The sequence below is a fragment of the Microcaecilia unicolor genome, chromosome 6 (genome assembly GCF_901765095.1).
Source record: "Microcaecilia unicolor chromosome 6, aMicUni1.1, whole genome shotgun sequence".
Lineage (NCBI taxonomy): Eukaryota > Metazoa > Chordata > Amphibia > Gymnophiona > Siphonopidae > Microcaecilia > Microcaecilia unicolor.
This window is the reverse complement of record NC_044036.1, coordinates 256,406,372-256,433,311: the sequence shown is the minus strand read 5'-3', so window position 1 is coordinate 256,433,311 and position 26,940 is coordinate 256,406,372. Positions and strand designations below refer to the sequence as shown.

General features: G+C 41.2%; 1 protein-coding gene and 1 long non-coding RNA gene across 3 annotated transcripts in view; one reads left to right on the top strand and one right to left on the bottom strand.

The window, feature by feature from the left end:
* The window catches only part of ASTN2 (astrotactin 2), a 1,362,231-nt gene that overhangs the window by 946,589 nt on the left and 388,702 nt on the right, over positions 1-26,940 (top strand). The window lies entirely within an intron of this gene.
* Positions 1-26,940, bottom strand: part of LOC115472784 — a 477,801-nt gene that overhangs the window by 198,192 nt on the left and 252,669 nt on the right. The window contains exon 2 of the long non-coding RNA XR_003942556.1: positions 8,734-8,739. This is a non-coding gene — a long non-coding RNA (uncharacterized LOC115472784). The remainder of the gene's footprint in view (positions 1-8,733; positions 8,740-26,940) is intronic.

Below are 26,940 nucleotides of genomic sequence, written 5' to 3'. Positions count from 1 at the left end.
TACTATGATGGAGACAGCAGTCCAGCATTGAGAGGGGTGCTATCCAGTCTTTTGCATTGAGTGTCACATGTATGATTATCTCCCAGTTGGTGAGGGGTTATATGTGTGGGCCCGATGCAAAGAGCTCCTAGCTCTCAGAGAATGGGTCCGTTCTCTTGAGGCTAGAGTAGCAGACTTGGTGGAGCTGAGGGAGACAGAGAGGTACATAGAGGAGACCTACAAGGATGTTATAGAGAAGTCTGGCAGCCCCTGTGCTGCCTTGGAGAAGGGAGGTCTCCTAGAAGGAGACCATCATCCTGGTGAAGTAGGAAGTACTCCTGTAGCCATGACCTGCCCACCAGGGGATGTACTATCCTCTCGCACCAAGGATATGTCTCCAAGATCTGTCCAGGTTGGAAGAGTTAGGACAGCTGTTGTAGTTGGTGATTCAATCATTAGGCATATAGATACTTGGGTGGCTGGTGGATATGACCTGGTGACTTGCTTGCCTGGTGCGAAGATGGTGGACCTCACGCGTCATCTAGACAGGATCTTCGATAATGCTGGGGAAGAGCCAGCTGTCTTGGCACATGTGGGTACCAGTGACATAGGAAAATGTGAGAGGGAGGTTCTGGAAGCTACATTTAGGCTCCTAGGTAGAAAACTGAAGTCCAAATCCTCCAGGGTAGCATTTTCAGAGATGCTCCCCATTACACACACAGGACCCAAAAGGCAGGCAGAGCTCCGAAGTCTTAATACGTGGTTGAGATGATGGTGCAGGGATGAGGGATTTAGATTTGTTAGGAACTGGGTGAAATTCTGGGAAAGGGGGGGAGACTGTTCCAAAAGTGTGGGCTCCACCTTAACCGGGATGGAACCAGGCTGCTGGCGCTAAATTTTAAAAAGGGGATAGAGCAGCTTTTAAACTAAAATGAGGGGGGGGGGGGGGGGAAGCCGACAGTCGCCCAGGAACGCATGGTTCGGTGTGGATTATCCTTGAAGGATACTATTGAAACAGGACCTTTAGGGAATCCCAGTAGAGAGGCTTCAACAATGCTGAAAGTAAGCCAGGTGTTGTTAATGAGAGAGCATGATAAAGGATACACATTATCCCCTTCAACTTCTAAGCAGCTTGTAGATCAAAGGAAAAAACACAATTTGAAGTGCCTTTATACAAATGCTAGAAACCTAAAATATAAGGTTTTCCCAGATATCATTCAATTTGTGAGACACTCTGGAAGGCCTCCTTGAAAGATCTTATGCTAAAGACAAAGTTCTGGGTGGCTATTGCGTCCACGAGTAGGGTTTCGGAGCTTCAGGCTCTCTCGTTAGGATCCTTTTCTCCGCTTTTCAGAGGCGGGGGTCTCCCTATGCACGATTCCTTCCTTATCATCATTTCACCTCGATCAATCTGTAGAGCTTCCGTCCTTTCGCAGAGAGGACAAAGAGGATAAGCATACAGGAGACCTTCCCCCCAATTCAGGAGAAAGGCATCCAACGCTAGCCTGCCCTGGGCCTGAAGTCTGGACCAGAACTGAGGGACCTTGTGGTTGACTTGAGTAGCAAAGAGATCCACCAAGGGGGTGCCCCACACTTGGAAGATCTGACGTACCACTCTCGAATTGAGCGACCACTTGTGAGGTTGCATTATCCTGCTCAATCTGTCAGCCAGACTGTTGTTTATGCCGGCCAGATACGTGGCCTGAAGAAGCATGCCGTACCGGCGAGCCCAAAGCCACACTCTGATGGCCTCCTGACACAGGGAGCGAGATCCGGTGTCCCCCTGCTTGTTGATGTAATACATGGCAACCTGATTGTTTGAATTTGAATAATTTACTTACCTATCCCGATACTGTATTGCCCCCTCCTTTTCCTTGCCTAATTGTCTCTTACCATATCTCTTATTGTATTGTCATTTTACTTAATCCTATGTGATCCACATTCTGCCTGCATGCATGGGAAAATGTGGGGTAGAAATGTACTATAAATAAAATAAATAATAATAAAAGAAAAGTCCATAAGCCATTATTAAGGTGGACTTGGGGAAAATCTACTGCTTATTTCTAGGATAAACAGCATAAAATGTATTGTACTGTTTTGGGATCTTGCCAGGTAATTGTAACCGGGATTAGCCACTGTTGGAAATAGGATAATGGACTTTATGGACCTTTGGTCTGTCCCAGTATGGCAGCCCTTATGTTCTTATCTTCTTATGAGTTTGAAGAATTATTTTGCATAATTGTATTATATGACTTACAAATTAAAAAAAAACTAGTACCAATGTTAGAATTGTATTCATTTTATAAGATGGACATTCCTCTTCTTCCATACAGACATCCATGTCCCTTATTTTCCCCCATTCATAATTTGGATGTTTCAGTTTGTAAAATGGATGTTCATGCTGGATATTTCCAGCACATAGATGTCCATCTCACATGTATTTTAGAACAGGTTGTTTCCTGTTCTAAAATACATGTGAGATGGACATCCATTTGTGACATTCTGATTGGACGGCCTTTCTAAAATGCCCCTCCACATGTCTGAAAGACATTTTCATCTGTATGCCTGTCAGTATAGTCTAACTACTGCTGGGCTGTACTACTCATCTCCTGCAAGATGGTGCTCAGCCTCTATACTATCGCACTTTGCTGTTGGTGCTTTAGCCAGTGTTTCTCTGAGTTGATCTGGAAGACTATGCTTCAGTAATTTAAAAATGTCAGCCTGTAGTGTTCACTGCAACTTTATTTGGTTAATTAAAGGCATTTTAGTTGCAGGTGGACATTAATTTAATTTAAGAAGATTTGAATCAATAAACTTAAGTGATGGCAGGAATCCGAGGCTGGAGTGTGCCACTAATTGTGATTGCAGGACTGCGGAAAAACAATGACATCAGAATAAGTAATATATGATCCATAAAGTCCGCAGCTCTTTTCCATACCCTGTCTGCATTCTGCAACATGCCTTGTACCTCCTTTTGACTTCTGCACCTATTCCAGCTAACTGTATTTTGCTAAACAAGACCAAAGTTCATGCCTTCTCTAATTACTGCACACATTTGCCTGTTTATTCCTTACTATCATATTTTTATTTTTAAAACAACTGAGCACTACCAGACCAGCACATCTTAGCAGCTCAGAAAGGCAGAGGCTGCAGATGCTGTGCAGGCCCCTGGAGGGAGGATACAGGGGCACCATCCATCGCTCAAGAGATACACACCTGTTGTCTCAAAAGTGTAAACCTGCTGAGTTCTAGAAGCTATCACAATGTATGCCTCTTTTCTTCAGTGACAGAGCTGGGTAGTAGGGAGGAAGGTAAAGAGAATACACGGGAGATTTGAGTGAAGGCTCATGGCACATTAGAACTGTAAACCAAAAGGGAATGGGAGTTGATATACCACCTTTCTGTGGTTACAATCAAAGCAATTTATGTGTTATATACAGTGGGAATCAAACTCAGTTCCCCAAGGTCTCAGGGGAATCATTAGGCTATGCATCCACCCCTGGAGTGTGTCTGGCACAAACATAAAAACAGACAAGTGAAAAGGAGGAGCAAACCTCTCGTTACCATGAGAATCAAACAAAAAAGTGAGGTAGAAACCAGGAGGATATCAACCAGTGTTTATTGGTAACAGCTAAAAGGGTCACCTTTTAGCTGTTACCAATAAAGACTGGTTGATATCCTCCTGGTTTCTACCTCACTTTTTTGTTCGATATAAACATAAAAACAAAATATAAAATATGTGTATAACTGGAGAAGTACAAAGACTAGGGGACACTCGAGGAAGTTGCATGGAAATACTTTTAAAACATCTAGGAGGAAATATTTTTTCACTCAACGAATAGTTAAGCTCTGGAACTTATTGCCAGAGGATGTGGTAACAGTGGTTAGCGTATCTGGGTTTAAAAAAGGTTTGGACAAATTCCTGGAGGAAAAGTCCATAGTCTGCTATTGAGACATACATGGGAAGCAACTGCTTGCCCAGGGAATTGCAATATGGAGTGTTGCAACAATTTGGGTTTCTGCCAGGTACTTGTGACCTGACTTGGCCACTGTTTGGAAAACAGGATACTGGGCTAGATGGACCATTGGTCTGACCCAGTATGGCTACTGTTAAGTAACCAAAATGATGACCGAATTGAGCATGCTTAGGACAGATAAAGAAGGTGATGATGAGTTCAAGGCAGTAAGGCAACTGATGGACCCCCACCCTCCCCAAGCATCTGCAGTGACATAATAGACAGGAAATCTTTCTGAATAGCTAATTTCCTATGATTTTAGTATGTGTAAATATAAAGTTTTTGGTTCTATAGACTATATACCATATTTGATGTTATTATATGTTTGAGGCAGACATTTTCAGACTGTCCACTTTGTTGCAAAGTCCACAGGTGCTTTTTACCAGAGTTCAATTTTCAAAGACATGTACATACTTTCACTTGGAATCTCATCGTAGATACAAACTACTTTCAGACTTTAGAAGCTGTATTTTTTTGCAGGTAAATTTTGCTCTGAAAACCAAATGTGTAGACTTCAAAATGAAATCTAGGCACTTTACTTTCTGATATCACCCAAAATACTGCCCCAGGAATGCCTCCTCTAAATGTAGTTGAAAGTAATTGTATTGTGGAACAACATGCATACTTGTATTCAGCGAAAGGCATTTTTCAGCCAGTTGATATGGAGGGACATTTTCAATATAACATCTACATTGTTTGAGAGCACATCTATTGGGAACACACAGATTTTTACAGAAAACCAAAGGCAAACCACTTGCTACGCAGACTCCTATAAACCAGTATACATGTGATGACCCAAACATCAGGCCTGTAAACTATTACACACTTTATGACTCACATTCCAACTATTGCTCCAGCATTGTGACCTGCTTGTTAACTCTAATTTTAGGTTCTGGGTCAGGTTTGTGCCTTTCTGTAAGCTCCAAATTTGGTTCTGCTGTAGCTCTTATCACTTGTAATTTCTAGATCTGGGCCTAGATCTGATGGGGATTTCCTAGCCCCTGCCTGGCCCAACCCGAGAACCAACATGGAATAGAAAAAAAGATGTGAATCGCCAATGGTAATGTTGAGAAAAATAATTTATTCACCACATTATTTAAAATAAGCCTGACACGGCCATGTTTCGTTCTCTTAAAGGGCTGTGTCAGAGGCTAGCATATAACAACCCATTGGTGGAGTAAAACCAATTCCACCTAGTGAACTAAAACAACTCCTCTCCTGAGAAGCAGCAGCAGCATTTTGTGGTGAATCCCCATCAGTTAGGAGCTATGCTTACCGCAGCAGAAAAGGGCTTACTGTGCTCTGGCATCCTGTGATCATTTTTGCATGTGCGCACATAGCACTGGGTTGGAGAGTAGTTAAGTTCTGTGCTAGTCAGTTAGTGCAGCTACATTGCTGCACACTAAGAGCTTCTTTTACAAAGCTGCACTAGCGATTCCCATAGGGCAAATGAGAGGAAGCCCATAGGAATTGAATGGACTTCCTCTCGTTTGCCGCACCGAGAATCAGTAGCGTGGCTTTGTAAAGAGGCCCTAACCGATTAGCACGTGGTTAGTGCCACAGTCCTATAAAATAGGTGTTGGTAAGTGTTTACACACTAATAGCCACACACTAATGGGAAACAGCGTGTGGCCATTAACGCTGGAAATAGAAAAATTGACCATTTTACCCACATGGTAAAAATGGCCTTAGCCGCGTGGTAATGATAGTTGTAAGCATATGTTAAAATTCATGTTTTACTGCAGCTTAGTAAAACGACTCCTTAATATGTGTATTATAGAAGAAAGATATGATAGATACCTCCATAGCATAAATGCACAAGAGACAAGCCTCTTTTTCAATTAAAAGAGAGTTCTGGAAGGAGGGGTCTTAGGATGAAGGTGAAAGGGGATAAACTTGAAATAACCTAAGGAAATATTTCTTTATGGAAAGGGTGGTGGATGCATGGAACAGCCTCCTGGTGGAGGTGGTGGAAATGAAGACTGTTTATGAATTCAAGGAAGCATGGGACAAGCACAGAGAGGGGCAAAATTGAAAGGGGCACCCAAGTATTCCTGAGGACGTCCTCGCAGGACGTCCTGGTGAAGGGACAGGGAAACCCGTATTATCGAAATAAGATGGGTGTTGGATGGCGATCGAGCAGGAAGCAGGAGTGGAACACTCTGCTTAATTTTCCTATTTACCTTCTCCTGGACTAAACGAGCATGCCAAAGAGAAAGGGCAAGTTGAAGGGACCTCCCCTCCCCAGACTGGAAGCCCCTTCTCAGGGGCAAACTTCCATCTCCGCTTATTTGGTATCAACACCGTCTGGCGTATCCGCAACCGAGGCAGGGAAGAGCCCCAGTTTGGAGAGCAGAACTTCGCTCAGCCCTATCGGACCAATAACTCCCCCACCGCCACAATCGGGTGAGGCCAGAGTACCGAGTGAAGATAAAAACTCGAAGGGGCAGCAGACCTCACCTGAGAAGATGGCAAAAGAACTTTTTTGTTGGGAGATCTCCAGGCTTCGTCGGAGACGGCGTTAGAGGAGGCGTCGACGGGGGTGACCCAGAATGTAATTCTTGGGGAGGAAGCCGCATTGTGCGCTAATGTGATCCAGCCCCTGGTGAAGCCCCAGGTAATATCCCTGGAATCTATTTGGTCGGCGTTAGAAGCCCTTCACAAGGTTTGTACTTCGTTTATTTCTGTGACTTTAAATAATTCTAGACAAGATCTTAAAGTGAAAGTTGAAGCGATTTCAGTTAAACAAATTGCAATGGAATCGGATCTAGTGAAGATTCAAGAACAGCAATCTCAACTAGCAGGAGACCGTATGATTATTCATAGGAAACTTGAAAACTTGGAAAATTCTTCAAGAAACTTAAACTTACGCTTGTTAAATTTTCCTCAAACACAATTTATGACTACTAGAGAACTGTTCAATAAATTATTGAAGGAGATTTTCAAGTATCCAGAAGATTCGCTTCCTCCTTTGCAGAAGTTATATTACCTTAAACCTGGGAAAAGTTCTCAGTTGGATTCTACTCAGTTACAAGCACCTCCTGAATCTTTGGATATATCGGAATTCTTGGAACGATCTCAAGAAGAAATTAAGACTCGTGCAACTTTGATAATTTCCTTTGTCTTTATACAAGACAAAGAAGCACTACTGAGACAGTATTTCAAGAACTTACAACCTCAGTTTATGGGAGATAAGATTTTGATCTTCCCAGATATTTCAAAATGAACTCAGCAAAGAAGAAAGAAATTTCTGGAACTGAGGCAAAAATCCTTGGAAATAGAAGCTACTTTTCAGTTGAGATTCCCATGCAAATGTTTAATAATGTTCAAGAATACTAAATATATTGGTGAAAATTGGACTGTTGTAATCAATGTTTGTTTATATTTTGGAATTAGAAATTTAGCATAATTTCCTTTAAAGATGTTACTTAAACATTGATGTATCCTTCAAAGAGTGTTATCTTTGATAAAATGTGAAATTAATAAAGAAAGTTAAATTAAGAAATAAGATGGGTGTCCATCTTTCGTTTTGATAATACGGTCAGGGACACCCAAATCTTGACATTTAGGTTGTCCCTAGAGATGGTCATTTCTGATTTTCGGCGATAATGGAAACTAAGGACGCCCATCTCAGAAACGACCAAATCCAAGCCATTTGGTCGTGGGAGGAGCTAGCATTCATAGTGCACTGGTCCCTCTGACATGCCAGGACACCAATCGGGCACCCTAGGGGGCACTGCAGTGGATTTCAGAAAAAACTCCCAGGTACATAGGTCCCTTACCTTGTGTGCTGAACCCCCAAACCCCACTACCCACAACTGTACACCACTACCATAGCCCTTACGGGTGAAGGGGGCACCTAGATGTGGGTACAGTGGGTTTGTGGTGGGTTTTGGAGGGCTCACATTTACCACCACTAGTGTAACTGGTGGGGTGGGGGGATGGGCCTTGGTCTGCCTGCCTGAAGTGCACTGCAGTACCCACTAAAACTGCTCCAGGGACCTGCATACTGCTGTCATGGAGCTGGGTATGATATTTGAGGCTGGCATAGAGGCTGGAAAAATATTTTTAAAGTTCTTTTTTGAAGGTGGGAGGGGGTTAGTGACCACTGGGTGAGTAAGGGGAGGTCATCCCCGATTCCCTCCGGTGGTCATCTGGTCAGATCGGGCGCCTTTTTGTGGCTTGGTCGTAAGAAAAACTGAACCAGGTAAAGTCGTCCAAACGCTTGTTAGGGACCCCCTTTTTGTTCCATTATGGGTCGAGGACGCCTATGTGTTAGGCACACCTAAGTCCCGCCTTCGCTATGCCTCCGACACGCTCCATGACCTTTGGTCATCCCCATGATGGAAAGAAGTTGGGGGCGCCCAAAATCAGCTTTTGATTATGCCGATTTGGGCGACCCTGTGAGAAGGACGCCCATCTTCCGATTTGTGTCGAAAGATGGGCATCCTTCTCTTTCGAAAATAAGCCTGAGTATCTCTAGAGAGGAAGGGATAGTAGAAATTAATAGATGGCATGGATGAGCAGAATGGGGTTCAGTCCTTTCTCCTTTGCTATTTAACATTTTTCTCAGTGTTCTGGCACTTTTACTACAAGATCACAATATTTGTTTTTTTTTAATTTAGGCTGCTGATATTTTAATTGTGTATCCCACATCTCTATTGTTTCCTAATTTGAAACCACTTCAAGATGTATTACTTACTCTTTTGCAGTGGATGGTTCTTAATCCCTCAAAAACAAAAGCCTGCTGGGTATCTGGTTCTTTGAGTCCTCCTACTACTCCACTTTTTTCTGTTAGATCTTTTGAACCCCCCAGTTTTTCTTTCCATTATTTAGATGTCATTATTGATTTGAAGCTTTCTTTTGAAAAACAAATTTCTCAGTTATAAAATAAAAGGGATTTTATTGGTTGCGTTGGATTTGATCTGTAAGATTCTACTTGTATTTTGCTTCTGTTCATACCACTCTCCATGCCTTTGTACTATCACGCATAGATTATTGTAATACTATCTATGCAGGACTTCCTAAATTTCAGTTACATTGCTTATAAACATTATAAAATACAGCTGCTAGAATGCTTTTCAGAGCCAAATGTTTTGATCAAGTAACACTTTTTCTCACTAAACTTCATAGGTTGACAATTTTATATGGTATCATAGACGGGTGGGGTTAGGGGTGGGGCAGGGGTGGAGCTTAAATCCATAATTGTCTGATAACACGCAGAAAAAATAAATAAAAGTCACAATCAATACCTTTTATTAAATTTAGATATTAGATATGTATTATATGTCATAGAATAAAGTGGTTGCTCAAAGCATATTCTAACCACAATCGCTCAGCTGCAAAACACTATGCACAACTTTGTCCAAAAACACACTCAGAACCTTACTGTACCATAAATATTACACTGGGCAGACCTAATACACCAATATACCACTCATACGGAAAATGCAGACTGTCAACAATATGAAACAAGGGATCATATCATCACAATTCTCATGTAGAGCCACAAAACACCCTAATTCATGTTTAATGTGGGATAAAATGCCATAAATAAGTAAATAAATATAAACTTTTAATGTTGAGCACCTGATTCTCAAAGTGAACATATTCCAAACACTATAATGAAAATAAAATGATCTTTTCTACCTTTGTTGTCTGGTGACTTTTTCTGATCATGCTGGCCCAGTATCCGTTCTGCTGGTATCTGTCCACAGTGCAGGTCAGGAAGTCATCCTCGTTAAATATCTCCCTGGCAACCCAGGACACCTCCAGCCAACACCCCTGCTTTCCCAGCAGTAAGGTAAACAAACCATAAACCAATTTCTACAACTGCTAGAGGGCTTCACTGCAGCTCCTGCTATGAGGATGGAGGTAAATCAACAATTTAATCCCCTCAGAGCAGCTGGACTCCACAGCTGATCCATTCTGCTGCAGCAGGGGGGAGGCTTAGCCTCTCCAAGCCTCTTATACCGGGCACCTATGTATGGTATATAGTTTAAAATTCTTCTTCTAACTCATAAACTTCTTTGTGCTAGGGAGCCATCCTATCTATCTAATGTTGTTATTCCATATACTCCTTCTCGTAAACTTAGATCCTTAGACTCTAATTGTCTTGTCCTACCATCTCCCAAACATGCTCATTTTGAGTGTACTCAATCATCTGCCTTTTTGTCCCCAAGACTTTGTAATGATCTCCCTTCAGAGATTTGGAATGAAATGTCTTTGAAAAACTTCAAAATAAAACTGAGTAGAGAGGTGTGGTAGCTGTGTTAGTCCACTTTTAAAGGTAATCAATAGACATAAAACTGAAAACTCATTATTTTTAGTTGGCCTTTGAGTTTTTAATGTCCTAGAGTGCTTCCTGTGGCAAGCCTAGAGGGCCTGTTTCTTAAATTTTAGGGGTTTTTTTGTATTCATTTTGTCTTTTTAGCTAACTTGTTGGTTGAGTGTTGTTTTCTTTCCTATTTTTTAAGGCGTTCCTTTCATTTATTGTTTTAAATTTGTTATTGTAAACTGTTTTGATATTGTTTAAAGTAATAGCGGTATATCAAGCTTGAATAAATGTAAACAAGGGATAAGCTGCATGATTTTTATCTGTTATCATTTTTGTATTTACATTTTACAGCATTTATAAAATTACCTATTCAGCAGATAAAATTTATTTTTAGGAACTGATATCTTTTACCCTTTTAAATATCATGCTGCAAATACATTAAACAGGTCAAGCTGCCCTCAGTTATAAGATGACACTTGAAAAAGTATTAGTGAGCAATTTGTTGACTGAGTTTTCATGAAAAAGAAAGATTTTTAGTCCAAATGTACTGATTCTTAAATGAAGGTATAAGTGCATTTTATTAAACCCAATCATTTTCAGCCAGAATGTTAACAACTAAACAAGACCTAAACATATAGAATACATACTGTTGTCTTTGAATCACACTTTCTAACAACATAGAGACACCTTGCCCCGAGGCATGTAGTTCAGTTTTCAGCCACAGGACACTTATCAGCTGTGAATCCTTACTGCCCAGACAAACTTCTCTTCTGTTAACATACAGACTGTTGAATCACACTGTTAGGTCTGATGTCAGCACTCCTTAACAACATAGGAAGACCTTGCTCTGAGGCATCACGCTGAAGGGGCATGCCAAAGACGCAGTCTCTTTGTGCGGAACTTTGAGCAGCATTGGTCTCCTCAGAGTAGGGCAGCTCCTTCGTGTGCCCTGAACAATCTGTAAGTGTGACTTCTACCATACTGCATCGAGTGAACTTTGTTCCTTGGCTTTGCTGCTTAATTTGCTTCTAATTTGACTTTGTTTGTGTATGAGTTATCTTTCCTATCCAAAATTGTTGTTCCTTTCCTACTATATATTTATCATTGTTTTTAGTCTGTACACTGCCCTGGTCTGCCAGTTAGTAAGGGCAGTATAGAAAGTGAAATAAATGAAAAAAAAAATGATTTGTGCGCTGTTGCTCTGCCCTTATCTGTGCTGGATGTTCCATGTTCAACCCCTATTATAATCTCTCATAGGATTACTTGCTCAGACCCTGCCTGTACAACCTTGTTCTGGTCAAGCTTCTCTCTCGCTCATACGAGGCAAGGGACCTCCTTCTCCAGATGCCATTTAATCACTATAGTTCGGTTTCCACCTCTTACCTGCCTATTCCAATTGGGTATGTAAATGCTAGGTCAGTAGTCAATAAAACTGATGTTATTAGGGATTGGTTGGTGGAGAAACAATTTGGGTTGTTGCTGGTCTCTGAAACATGGCTTCTTTCAACAGAGGATCCTTTACTCAATGCATGATGTCCCCAGGATTACAAAGTCCTTCATCAAACTAGAGCTAAACAGAGAAGGGATGGAATCACCATCATTTATAAAGCCTTCTTCAAAGTACCAACTGAACTCTTCTGATCTTGAGATTATTGCCTTCAAATTAAGTTATTCTGCGTTGTTGGAGCCCATATGCCTTATTCTCTTCCATTGCCCTCCAAGAAGTTGGTCTGCCTCGGAAAGCTGTTTTATTGAATTCCTCTCAAATATTTGTGTTGTTTGCTAATGTTTTATTAGTAGGTGATATTAATTTGCAACTTGATAACCCTAGGGATGTTAAGTCAAAGAACTTACTTGATTTCTTTGCCTCCTGGCGATTCTTACTGCCACATTCCTAATCCTCCCACATTAGGGGGTCATCTGCTAGATCTGCTGATTTATAGAACTGTATATATGGAGAATTTCTACCTGGGTGACTCATCTTGGTGCCATGTCCCTTTGTCAGACCATAAGACTCTGGAGTTCACTCTTTATTGGAGGGAAGCTACTAGATCTTTTCAGTCCATTGTCACCTCTCCTCCTTTTAAATCGAGAGGCAGAATTCATCCTGTAAAATTCTGGTCTGGAATCTTTGATAGTCCACAGCTTCCAGACACAGACAATGAGGATTTCTTGTGTAAGCAGGATGAGTTATGTAGTTCTACCCTGGATAGTATGGCTCCCATAGTTTTGCCCAAACTCACCCCAGTACAATCAAGATATTCTCCTCCTGAGGAATCAATGTAGAAAATTAGAGAAAGTGGTCCAAACATAAATCTGACAAGAATAAAATGTTTTGGAGGAAGGCTATCAGGGATTATAAGAAAAAGATTGTAGAAGTTAAAACCCTCTACTAAACAGAGCAAATTGGTTGCAACCACTTAAATACCCATAAGCTTTTTAGCCTTCTTAATATGCTTCTGTCAAATGAAAACTTAACATCAGTAACTGTAGCTACTCCTTCTGCTAATCAATTAGGCACATACTTCGAACAAAAATTAAAATTAGAAGGCTGTACTGCAACTTAAGGCCACTAGCATCCAGTCTTGCATCAAGCAGCCTAGTCTGGATGCTGGTATTGCAGGTGACTGACTGTGGTCCTCCTTTCTACTACCCTCTCATGTGACTGTCAAAAAGTATTCTTCCTCACATTGCCTTCTGGATGCTTGTCCAAATTATTTATTAAAAATGATACTGTATTGTAAAATTTGATTCTGACAACAAATTACTTTCTTATGCATTATTCTTTGTTATGTATCCTATACTGTTTATTGTAAGCCACATTGAACTCAAACTTCTTTGGGATAATGTGAGATATGTCAGAAATAAGTAATAAATAAATAAATAAATAAATATCTCATGCATGCTGATGCAGGTGCTTTTTCCCCAATAGAAAGATTGAATAATACTCCGATCCCTAAGAGCACCTCAGCTTCATTGGGAGACATTACTAATTTACAGGCCTGTTGCTTCTATCCCATTGTTGACTAAGATAATGGAGGGAGTAGTTGGTATTCAGCTTATGAAGCATCTTTCCTCTTTCTCCCTCTTGCATAAATTCCAGTCAGACTTTAGGCCTTGTTATAGTACCGAGATAGTCTTCACCACCGTAATATCTGATTTTAGGAAAGCAATCAGTCTAGGCTTTAAGTTTTTAGTGATGCAATTCAATATGTCAAGTGCCTTTGACCTTGTTCATCATGAGTTACTTTTAAGCCTGTTGGACCAATTTGGACTGTGTGGGAAGGTTCACCAATGGTTTTGCGGCTTCCTAAAATCTAGATCATATCAAGTGAGGTTGTCAGGTTCTTTCTCACCATCCTAGTCTCCTGACTACGGGGTGCCACAGGGCTTGCCACTATCTCCAATCCTGTTCAATGTTATGATGGCTCCGTTAGGTGAAAGACTGGAGGCAGTGGGGTCCTGCACTTTCATTTATGCAGGCAATGTCACAATCTATATCCCTTTCAAGACTGGTCTTCCAGAAATTGTCCCTAAGATTAGGCTTGGTCTTGATTTTTTGGAATCCTGAGCTTCCAAGTTTAAATTAGAGATAAAACTAAAATTCTTGTGGTAACCAATCCCTTCGACTATACCATATACAATAATTTTACCATTGACAATGCATCCTACCCCCTAAACACTACGCTTAGGGTACTGGGTGTATTAATTGACAGTCTCCTCACGTTTGAGCCTCGAAAAAAATTCTTCAGATTTCTTTAGAAACTGAGAAGAATCAGATCATATGTCTTGCCTGACATCTTTAGACTGTTAGTTCAATCCTTGGTTTTAACTCAGTTCAATTACTGCAATTCCATCTATGCTGCATTTAAGGAGGGTGTCCTAAAACAGCTGCAAATGCCCAAAATTGTTCTCGAGGTATAGCGTTTTGATAGTCACACCATTATTATACAAGCTGCACTGGCTGCCCATTAAAGCCAGGATTATTTTTAAATTATGTGTTTTGTCTTTCAAATGTTATATAGCATGACACTGGAATACATGCAGCCCTTAATAACTATTTCCATGCGCAATATAACCCCTTGTTCTAGGGACTACCTTAGACTTCATCATCCAGATTGCAAGAGAGTGCGCTATAAGTCAGTTCACTCTGCAGATATTAGATACCAAGGTGCTAAGGTCAGCCAAATTACTTGATATTTCAAAAGAGACTGAAAACTTTCCTCCTTGAGAGGTTTCTACACATTTATGGAATGTATTGGATTATAACTGGCCATTATTTAGTTATTATTTGTATCTTATTGGTGCTACTGTGCTCTTAGTTGATATTTTGTTTATGGTATTGTAAACCTTGCCACATTAAAATCAAGTATTTTCAGGATAATGTGGGGTATAAATGTCAAAATCAATCAATCAGTCAAGCACTCAATCAATCAACAACTGTCCTCATTGACAATTAAAATACACTTCCATTCTCCTAGAATTTTTTTGAAATCTGTGAGCACAATAGTGAATAGAATGGTAAAAGCTGATGATTCAAAACAAATGCATGTTCAAGACATTAAATTGTGGGGGGGGGGGGGGGGGGGGGGGGCAACCACGGGCATATTAGTTTAGGCAATTTCTCCTTTCTTGCAATCAGATTTTTGCTGACCTTTTTCCAAAGGAAAATCCTTGATATATGTGAAGGCCTAGGAAGTAAGTGAGACATTGAGGTGAGCGAGAAAGAGGTGAATGTAGAAATGGTCTTGTCTTTTGATGGTGTAGAGTTAGAGAAAGGTTTAAGGGGCTCATTAGAGGACAGTGATAACCTAGGATTCTCAGATCATCACCCATGGGCATCACTTTCAAGCGTTAATGAGCAATAGCTGGTGGATATTTTGTTTGAGATATGTCCATCTTCTTTGGACCCTTGTCTCTTGTTATTGATGAAAGCAACACATGCAGTACTGATTGGCAGGTTAATGAGAATTGTCAGTGCTTCTTTGGACAGAGTGTTTGTCCTTTTTACTCAAAAAGGTATAATTAAACCTGTGTTAAAAAAAAAAAAAAAAGCGAAAAACAACAAAAAAGCTTACTCTGAACCCTACCATAGATGAGAATTACAGACCAATTTCTATTTTACTGTTTCTGGGTAAGTTTATTGAGAAGGTGGCTTATTGTCATTTGTCTGATCTCTTGGAGGAAGGTTCTGTGCTTAGTTACTTCTAATCCAGGTTTCAGAGGCAATACAGTACAGAAACCATATTGGCTTTATTGTTGTGTGAAGTGGACAAGATATGGGATCAGGAGGAGTGTTTGGTTATTGTCTTCTTGGATTTAACAGCTGCTTTTGATACAGTACAGTATGATTTGTTGAAAGGTGGCTGTTGGCTCTAGGAATTGAAGGCAATTTGTAGAAGTGGGTTTCTTCTTTCCTAGGGGATTAAATACCACAGGTGTTTTGGGAATAGTTTTCTGAGCTGGGATGGCTGCTGTGTGGGGTTTCACAAGGATTGGTTCTTTCCCCAGTTTTATTTAACATTTTTCTCCAGCTGTTGGTTTGAGATATAATATGTTTTGCTGATGATATCCAAATCTTTTTGTCAGTTGGGAAAGTATGGTGGGAGGGAATGCAGAGGTTAAATCAAAGACTGAAGAGTATGGCTTGTGGCTTCAGCAGAACATTTTATATAAAATGTCTCTAAGTTGACAGGTGTTTGGATTGGTAAAATACCAGTTATTCTATTTATTTAGATTTTACTCACACCTTTTTTAGTAGTAGCTCAAGGTGAGTTACATTCAGGTGCACTGGGTATTTCTCTGTCCCAGGAGGGCTCACAATCTAAGTTTGTACCTGAGGCAGTGAAGGGTTAAGTGACTTGCCCAAGATCACAAGAAGCAGCAGTGGGATTTAAACCAGCCACCTCTGGATTGCAAGACTGGTGCTCTAACCACTAGGCCATTCCTCCACTCCATAGATGTGACATAGATATGAAATTTGGGGATGTGGCTGGATTCTACATTGATTTTTGATGTTTGTATTACTAAATTGAGGCCATTTTTCTCTAAATCTGTGTTTTGTACTTTGATTCAATCCCTTGGTCTCACCAAATTCGACTATTGCAATTCTAGCTATGCTGGTGGGCTTCTCAAAAAATTACAAACATCTCAAAATACTGCTGCTTGTCTTATTTGTACATGTAGATCTCCTTGCTTCGCCAAAGCCGCTCCTCTTTTATATGAGCTACATTGGTTACCAATAAGAGATCAAATATCTTTCAAATTATGTGTTTTCATTCACCAAATTCTGTTTGCTCAAGCCCAATCATATATGAATAATCTCATTGAATTACACCCTCGTAATGCTGTTTCATCATCTAGAGAATATCTTGTCTTGCATTTCCCTATCTATAAAAATGTAATATATAAAACAATTCACTCTGCTAATTTCTCCTATCAAGGCACCAAAATTAGGATGATTACCTAATTTTACCTAAGTTTACAGATGATTACCTAACTTGTGGAAGTCTTCTAAAAACACATTTCTTCAGTCTGGCCTCTATTTGAATTTTACCCATACCCTTTTCTTAATCTTGTTTTCCATCTAGTCCTGCCTTATTATGCTATCACCTATCCACCCTTAATTATTTGTTTTTCCTTGAGATAGTCTAAATCCATAGTTACTTACTGCATTGCTTCATGAACTTATTGTAAATTGTGTTATAGACTGTACATTATTATGCTTTATTCACTTTATTGTTAGTTTGTAAGCCAAATTCAACTTGAATCTATTTCAGGCTAATGTGGGGTGTACATGTTATGAATAAATACATAAATAAATAAATTTTGCCAGGGAGGATTTCATTAGTTGAGGTTAGTTAAACCTGATCAATCGCTGACAAGGCCGATCAAGTTGTTAGGCCTGGGATCCGAGGTGGAGGACGACCAGCGGCGAGGGGAGGAAGCATTGCGTAGTGCCGTCCGGAGTCCGGGAACCGAGACCGAGGGAGAGACGCTGGGTGTAGAGCGAAGAGAGGAGTCGTCCACGTGTGCAGCTGACGCCTGGAGAGCGGTATCGAACCGAGGAAGGAGGGAGCTGCTTTGCTTTGCTTTGCTTTGCTTGCGTTAGGGCGCCTGCGATTTTACTGCCTCAATTTAAATGCTTTGGGATGCATTGCTGCTGCTAGACTCCCTGCGATTTTATTTGCCTGCTACTGCTAGAGTGACCACGATTCTGCTTGCTTTGTTTGAGTAAGCTGCAGGAATGGTTGTGCGGAGTGGTGGAGGTGGTTACATAGTAGATGACAGCAGAAAAAGACCTGCACGGTCCATCCAGTCTGCCCAACAAGATAACTCATATTTGCTGCTTTTTGTGTATACCCTACTTTGATTTGTACCTCTGCTCTTCAGGTCACAGACCGTATAAGTCTGCCCAGAACTATCCCTGCCTCCCAACCACCAGCCCCTCCTCCCAACCACTGGCTCTGGCACAGACCGCATAAGTCTGCCCAGCACTATCCTCACCTCACAACCACCAGCCCTACCTCCCAACCACTGGCTCTGGCACAGACCGTACAAGTCTGTCCAGCACTATCCCCGCCTCCCAACCACCAGTCCCGCCTCCCACCACCGGCTCTGGCACAGACCGTATAAGTCTGCCCAGCACTATCCCCGCCTCCCAACCACCAGCCCCGCCTCCCGATCTTGACTAAGCTCCTGAGGATCCATTCCTTCAGCACAGGATTCCTTTATGCTTATCCCACACATGTTTGAATTCCGTTACCATTTTCATTTCCACCACCTCCCGCGGGGGAGCATTCCAAGCATCCACTACTCTCTCCGTGAAAAAATACTTCCTGACATTTTTCTTGAGTCTGCCCCCCTTCAATCTCATTTCATGTCATCTCGTTCTACCATCTTCCCATCTCCGGAAAAGGTTCATTTGCGGATTAATACCTTTCAAATATTTGAATGTCTGTATCATATCACCCCTGTTTCTCCTTTCCTCCAGAGTATACATGTTTAGTTCAGCAAGTCTCTCCTCATACGTCTTGTAACGCAAATCCCATACCATTCTCATAGCTTTTCTTTGCACCGCTTCAATTCTTTTTACATCCTTAACAAGATACGGCCTCCAAAACGGAACACAATACTCCAGGTGGGGCCTCACCAACAACTTATACAGGGGCATCAACACCCCCTTTCTTCTGCTGGTCACACCTCTCTCTATACAGCCTAACAACCTTCTAGCTATGGCCACTGCCTTGTCACACTGTTTCGTCGCCTTCAAATCCTCAGATACTATCACCCCAAGATCCCTCTCTCCGCCCGTACCTATCAGACTCTCCCCGCCTAACACATACGTCTCCCGTGGATTTCTATTCCCTAAGTGCATCACTTTGCATTTCTTCACATTGAATTTTAATTGCCAAACCTTAGACCATTCTTCTAGCTTCCTCAGATCCTTTTTCATGTTTTCCAATCCCTCCCGGGTGTCCACTCTGTTACAGATCTTAGTATCATCCGCAAATAGGCAAACTTTACCTTCTAACCCTTCGGCAATGTCACTCACAAATATATTGAACAGAATCGGCCCCAGCACCGATCCCTGAGGCACTCCACTACTCACCTTTCCCTCCGAGCGAATTCCATTCACCACCACCCTCTGGTGTCTGTCCGTCAACCAGTTCCTAATCCAGTTCACCACTTCAGGTCCTATCTTCAGCCCCTCCAGTTTATTTTATGAGCCTCCTGTGGGGAACCGTGTCAAAAGCTTTGCTGAAATCTAAGTAGATTACGTCCATAGCTCGTCCCTGATTCAATTCTCCTGTCACCCAATCAAAGAACTCAATGAGATTCGTTTGGCACGATTTCCCTTTCGTAAAACCATGTTGTCTCGGATCTTGCAACTTATTGGCTTCCAGGAAATTCACTATCCTTTCCTTCAGCATGGCTTCCATTACTTTTCCAATAACCGAAGTGAGGCTTACCGGCCTGTAGTTTCCAGCTTCTTCCCTATCACCACTTTTGTGAAGAGGGACCACCTCTGCCGTTCTCCAATCCCTCAGAACCTTTCCCGTCTGCAAGGATATATTAAACAAATCTTTAAGAGGACCCGCCAAAACCTCTCTGAGCTCCCTCAATATCCTGGGGTGGATCCCGTCCGGTCCCATGGCTTTGTCCACCTTTAGCTTTTCAAGTTTTTGAAACACACTTTCTTCCGTGACCGGTGCTCTATCCACTTCATTCTCAATTGTACTATTTCCAGTCCATCGCGGTCCTTCTCCAGGATTTTCCTCTGTGAAAACAGAACAAAAGTATCTATTTAGCAAATTTGCTTTTTCTTCGTCATTTTCCACATAGCGGTTTGCAGTATCTTTTAGTCTCACAATTCCCTTTTTAGTCATTCTCCTTTCACTAATATACCTGACAAAATTTTTGTCACCCCTCCTTACATTTCTAGCCATTTGTTCTTCCGCTTGCGCTTTTGCCAGTCGTATCTCTGGTTGTTCTTCATCCTGCGGTGAGCTGGGTAGACTCACTCCCACTACAACCTTTGTATTGTTTTGCCTGCTTTATGCGCTTTATCTGCTTTGCTTTGTTGTGATTGCAATGGGATGACCCTGGGAACTCATTAGCCTGAATCGAAGAGAAACGAGAGACCGTCCCAAGAGAGACCGACAGAGGCCTCCCAGAGCGACCTCAACTATGGAGAGAACCCAAGTGGGGCGACCTGCCCGCAAGAGATAGAGCCTGCATACAGAATTTTTGAAACTTGTAAAACTTGCGCTAAACAGCATTATAACTCAATAACCGATTTGACAGACCCTAACACTCTAAATACATAAACTAATGCTCAAACTAATGCTGGGATGAAATCCAATGAACTATTCCTAACTATCTACTGTTTCACCCTAATCCAACACACACTCATAATCATGAACATAGACAACAACAGACCCACAACACTCATAATCATGAACATAGACAACAACAGACCCACACCTCACACACCATCCACGCAACCCACGCGTAATATGCCTATTCAAAAAAATAAAAAAAACCATGAGAAACCTGCCATCCATGAACACCATCAACAGAAAGGACAAAAAGAATTCAACAAAATCAAATACCAAGAAGATAGACAACTGATAGAAATTTCCATCACCCCGAACCCACACGAACATCACTAACTAATACAAATAGGCTACATCAATGCCAGATCGGCAGTAAATAAAACCACAACCATAACTGACTGGATTATGGATGAACACCTCGATTTCCTACTTATTACTGAGACGTGGATCCATGACTCTAAAGATCCAATAATCCTAGAGCTCTGTCCTCCAGGCTACAAAATAACCCATTGGACAAGAGAAGGAAAAAGAGGGGGAGGCATAGCAATAATTTATAAATCTCAATTCACAGTTACAACAACAGCAGAATCTATGCTACCCCATCTCGAAATAGCCTCAGTCAGAATTAATCACCCCAAACTACGCGATCACCTAAACCTAATCCTATTCTACAGACCCCCGGGCAAATGGCAAGACTCACAAATGCACTTTATGGACTTCATTTCGAACACTTGCGTTTCCACCCAGCACCTTCTTATAGCAGGAGACGTCAATCTCCATCTGGAGGATACCAACTCAAGTAATGTACTGGAATGCAAGGAATTCCTCCAACTATGGGAACTCCACTGGCCAGACATGCAACCCACTCACAACAAAGGACACACCTTAGATATTATCACCCACAAATTCCCATCAGAATCCAACCTCACACTTCCAGACACAAAATGGACAGCCACGCCATGGACCGATCACTACAAAGCAAACCTCTCCTTACGTTGGAAAACAAAAAAGACACAACAAAAACAAGTGAATATAGTACGAGAGGTAAAATTGACCCACAAACATTCTGGCAACAATTATTTACAGACGAATGGACAACTCCCACAGACTCCCCCCCAATTTCTCCAAGAATGGGACAACAGATGCAAAACAGTACTAGATAGCATAGCACCAATACAAACCAGAACCTCACATAGAATAAATTCTATACCATGGTTCAATGAAGAACTGAAAGAACTAAAAACACAAGTCAGAAGATTAGAACGAGCATGGATCAAGAAAAAAGACGAGCATGCACTCAAAGACTGGAAAAAACTACAAAGGAAATACAAATACACTATCAGACAAACTAAAAGAACATACTACAAAACCACAATAGGACCAAATTACAAGGACACACACAAACTCTTCACACTCGTAAACAAACTCCTAAACACTACACCAGTCACCTCTAACACAGACATCCCATCTGCAACCAATCTTGCAAAGTACTTCAACGAAAAAATCACAAAGCTACAACTCTTGATACCTACTAATAAAACTGAGTACACAAGCATCCTTGAATGGCTAGACTCAAAACTAGGGGAATGCCCAGCAGATCGATCATGGACCAAGTTTGACACGATATCTTCTGATGAATTCTCAAAATGGCTCGGAAAATACGCTAAGTCACAATGCAAATTGGACGTTTGCCCCAATAGCCTAATAAGAGCCCCCAAACAATTCAAAAAAGACCTTACGAAGCACATAAACTACAGGCTTCAAAACGGCCTCTTTCCCACGGAGAAGGGAAACATCCTACTTATCCCACTGCCAAAAGATGCGAAGAAAAGCACAACGGACCTAACTAACTATCGCCCAGTAGCATCTATCCCACTCATAACTAAACTCATGGAGGGCATAGTGACGAAACAACTCTCTGATTACCTAACCGAACATTCAGTTCTGCACGAATCTCAGTCAGGATTCCGGACAAATCACAGCACCGAAACAGTACTAGTGTCGGCAATGAATGCTTTCAAACAAGCAATTGCAACCGGCAACAACATAATCCTCCTACAATTCGACATGTCTAGCGCCTTCGACATGGTTAACCATTAAATACTATTACATATAGTAGGAGTAGGAGGCACAGTTCTCAAATGGTTCAAAGGATTCCTGACCACAAGATCACACCAAGTCACAACCAACGTGGACACATCGTCCCCATGGACACCTGAATGTGGAGTTCCCCAAGGATCCCCCCTATCACCAACTCTCTTCAAGCTAATGATGATACCGCTAGCCAAACTCCTAGCCAATCAAAACTTCAATCCCTATATATATGCAGATGATGTCAAGATCTACATCCCATTCAAGCAGGATCTAAACGAAATCACCAACGAGATCAACCAAAGCCTCCAAACCATGCACTCCTGGGCTCATAGGCGCCCGGTATAAGAGGCTTGGGGAGGCTATGCCTCCCCAGCCACAGCAGGATGGATCAGCTGTTTCTATAGAAATGCTAAATAGTAGTAGTAGTAGTTCTCCTGCCAGTCCTGCTGCTCTGGGGGGTTTAAATAGCAGCAGCTTCAGTGAAAGCCATCTCTAGCCTTGTGTATAACCAGTTGTAATTTGATTATCTTACTCCTGGGAGAGCAGAGTAGGGGGGTTGGCTGGAGGTGTCCTGGGTTGCCAGGGAGATATTTAACTAGGATCATGAATTCCTGCACATGAGCAGTTCACACCAAAGAGACCTGCACTGACCCCTGAAATTTTAAAAGTGCTAAAAATAAGTTTTAAAAGTATTTGCATTCAATCTAATTGCAGAATTTAGGTGCTAGGAAGTGGGATTGGTATGCTTTGCACTCAAGCCATATGCAAATTAGTCCGTTTTTGGGAGGTTCTCATTTGCATATTTATGGGTAAAAATTGTTGGAAATGTTTACAGCCTTAATGTTAGGGCATGGCTCTGATCAAAAATGTGAACTTTGATCCAAAAACGAAGGGTTTAGCTAGTGTTTTTGACTAAAACTTCCCATTAGAGTGTATGTTAATCTGCATTCAAATAGAGCTCTCTGATTGGATGAGCAGCTCCTGTTAGAAAATCTGCCCTGGAACAGAGAGGAGAGGAGAGAATCAATGGGTGGGTGGGTGGGTGTGGATGGCTGGAGGGGGGGCAGGGGAGCGAGGACAAGAAATGAAGAAGAAAGGCAGAAAGTAAAGAAATAAATGGAAAGGAAGCCCTGGAAACGGAGTTAAGAGGACAGATAGCAGCAGAATCGGATATTGGGCCAGCATGATCAGAAAAACAAAGTCACCAGACAACAAAGGTAGAAAAGATCATTTTATTTTCATTATAGTGTTTGGAATAAGTCCACTTTGAGAATCAGGTGCTCAACATTAAATGTTTATATTTATTTACTTATGTATGGCATTTTATCCCACATTAAACATGAATTAGGATGTTTTGTGGCTCTACATGAGAATTGTGATATTATGATCCTTGTTTCATATTGTTGACGGTTTGCATTTTCCGCATGGGTGGTATATTGGTGTATTAGGTTCTGCCCAGTGTAATATTTATGGTACAGTAAGGTTCTGAGTGTGTTTTTGCACAAAGTTGTGCATAGTGTTTTGTAGTTGAGCGATTGTGGTTAGTAAATGCTTTGAGCAACCACTTTATTCTTTGACATATGATACATATCTAATATCCAAATTTAATAAAAGGTATTAATTGTGACTTTTATTTTTATTTATTTATTTTTTCTGTATGTTATCAGACAATTATGGATTTAAGCTCCACCCCTGCCCCACCCCTAACCCCGCCCCCTTAGCCTCCCCAAACAGTTGGGCCATCGACCGCCTATGCCTGGGCTAATGTGTTCAAACTGAAACTCAACGCAGAGAAAACACAATGTCTTGTACTAACCTCACAACACAACAAAAACATCTACTCCAAAATAACCACACCATACTGTTCTCTTCCCGTCACGCAAAACCTAAAAATTCTTGGAGTGACTATCGACCGAAACCTCACACTCGATACTCATGTGAAGAATACAACGAAGAGAATGTTCCACTCACTGTGGAAACTCAAAAGAATAAAACCTTTCTTCCCGAGACATATCTTCCGCACCCTGGTACAGTCAATGGTAATAAGTCACCTGGACTACTGTAATGCACTATACGCCGGCTGCAAAGAACAAACTATCAAAAAACTCCAGACAGCCCAGAATACAGCCGCCAGACTCATATTTAGAAAAAATAAATATGAAAGTGCTAAACCCCTAAGAGAGAAACTCCATTGGCTCCCACTCAAAGAACGCGTTGAGTTCAAGATCTGCACGATAGTACACAAAATATACACGCAGACGCCCCAATCTACATGCTAACCTTGTGGACTTGCCTCCAGAACGCTGTAAGATCATCCCGCAAATATCTCAATCTGCACTTCCCCAGCTGCAAAGGACTAAAATACAAGCTGACACACGCCACCACCTTCTCCTACTTGAGCACGCAGCTGTGGAATGCTCTACCTACAGACCTGAAAGCTATTGACGAAATAATTAACTTCCGCAAATCTCTGAAGGACTCATCTCTTCCAAAAGGCCTACAAGGAAAATACATAGCCTACAAAACTACTTCAACAATCCACACAGTTACCGCAGCTTACCTCTAACTTACCTAACACTTTCCGTCTATCAACCCTTACCTAATCTTTAAACAGTAATAATTGTACTTGTTATCATGAAACGACTATGCCTATCTTCTCTTACCAACATTCAAACTTTAAGAATTGTACCTGTTATCACGAAATAATTATGTCATAACCACACTCTGAAAGCCACTTTGAGCCTGCAAATAGGTGAGAAACGGTGGGATACAAATGCAATAAATAAAATTGAAGCCACATCTGTTAGCAGATAATTTAAGACTAGTGGTGCAGGCCCTAGTCATGACTAGGCTAGACTATGGGAGTACGTGTTTGTGAGTCTTCTCTTGGGGGTGGAGGAAACTCTGCAACACATTCACTACAGAATGCAGCTGATCAATTCAGTGATTGAATTTCAGTTAAGATTAAAAAAGAAATGGGACTGTGGTATCTTACAGATTTGTTGATACCCTATACAGTGGGATATGCTCTTTGATCTCTTAGGATGGTTTGCTCTCAGTTTTCAAGGCCTAGGGCTTTTTCTGTGACTGGTGCAATTTTGTGTAACAAGGTTCCTGAAATGTTGGCCACCAAAGAAATGACCTGCATTTTTGAAGGGCGTTAAGGTGTGATTAGTGAGGAGCAGATTTATGATTGATTTGATTTGATGGTGGAGAGGATAGTCTGTCTGTACTAGGGGTCCTTTCACTAAGCTGCAGTAAAAAGTGGCCATAGTTCACCCTTACACACATTTTTCCTGAATGCTAAGGCCATTTTTACCATGGCAGTAAAATGGACGATTTTCCATTTTTGGCTTAACGGCCATAGGTTAATGTCATCATTAGCACATGGCCATTAAAAAAATTACCATGTTTAGTATTTACTGACACTTATTTGTAGGCAGTAAGAGCTCATATGGTAATCCTGTGCTAATCAGAATGTGGTAATGTTAGGCATGCCCACTCTATGCCCCCAGATACGCCCCCCTCCATGCAAAAAATGAAAAATAGTTTTAGCGCATGCCAATGTGACATTATCGCCTGAAGGGGTCCTACAGTAACCATTTAATCTGCAGTAAGCACGTGCTAGCGCTTACCACAACTTAGTAAGAGGACCCTTAAGTTTTCATTTGTTTGAAGCACTTGTATATTTATTTATTTATTAGGATTTATTTTGTGTTTTATTCTGTTTAATGTACAAAGTGTTAATAAATAAAACATCATGCCTTGTACCTTTTGACATCCATCAGACACTGGAATGCAATCAAAACCTCAACCCATATATATACGCAGACGACGTCACGATATACATCCCGTTCAAGCACGACTTAAAGGAAATCACCAGCAGTGGCATACCTAGGGTAGTTGACACCCGGGGCCGGTCATTTTTTAACACCCCCCCCCCCCCCCCAAATCCAGTACTAGGCATGCCGAGAATACAAACACTCATGACCTAATAGAGCAATTCTACCATACCATAAGCAGTCATTTCTACGAGTCAAACAGAAAAGGAAAGCATCTTAAACACTACAGTGAGGCACTAGAACATCAATTCACCTATTGTAAAACGAAACCAGACAGAATAGTACAGATCGTAGATCCTGCACAGTCAATGCCAACTGAAAGCCATGCCTTTTGTCATAAACACAGATACACCTAATCCACTATAGAATAAGTAATCATAAACTTTCTATTTAGACAAAAATTAAACTGAACCCCCAGTGCCAGACTCTGCATACAATGCAACACCACAGAAACAGAAAACTGTCCCCTAGTACTGTGCAAATATAAAGACAGCAGATGTAAATTTGAAAAAAAAACCTAACAAGTACCAATCACCACTTTACAAATTAACAAATAGAAATAAAACAAATATAGAAAGTAAAATAATACCATTTTATTGGACTAATGCATTAGCTTTCAGAGGCCAAAACCTCCGTCCTCGAGTCAGTACAGTATAGTGCTGTTACAGTATCCTATCCTGACCTGAGGAAGGGGGTTTTGTTCTCCGAAAGTTAGATCAAAATGTATTAAAATTAGTCCAATAAAAAGATTACCTTATTTACTGTTCTATTATAACATTTAACACATCTACAATACTTTATCCTAAAGCAAAAAAATAAAAACATATATTTTATTTACAGTTTGTTGTCATCTGGTTTCTGCTTTCCTCATCTTTTCACCGTCTTCCTTCCAT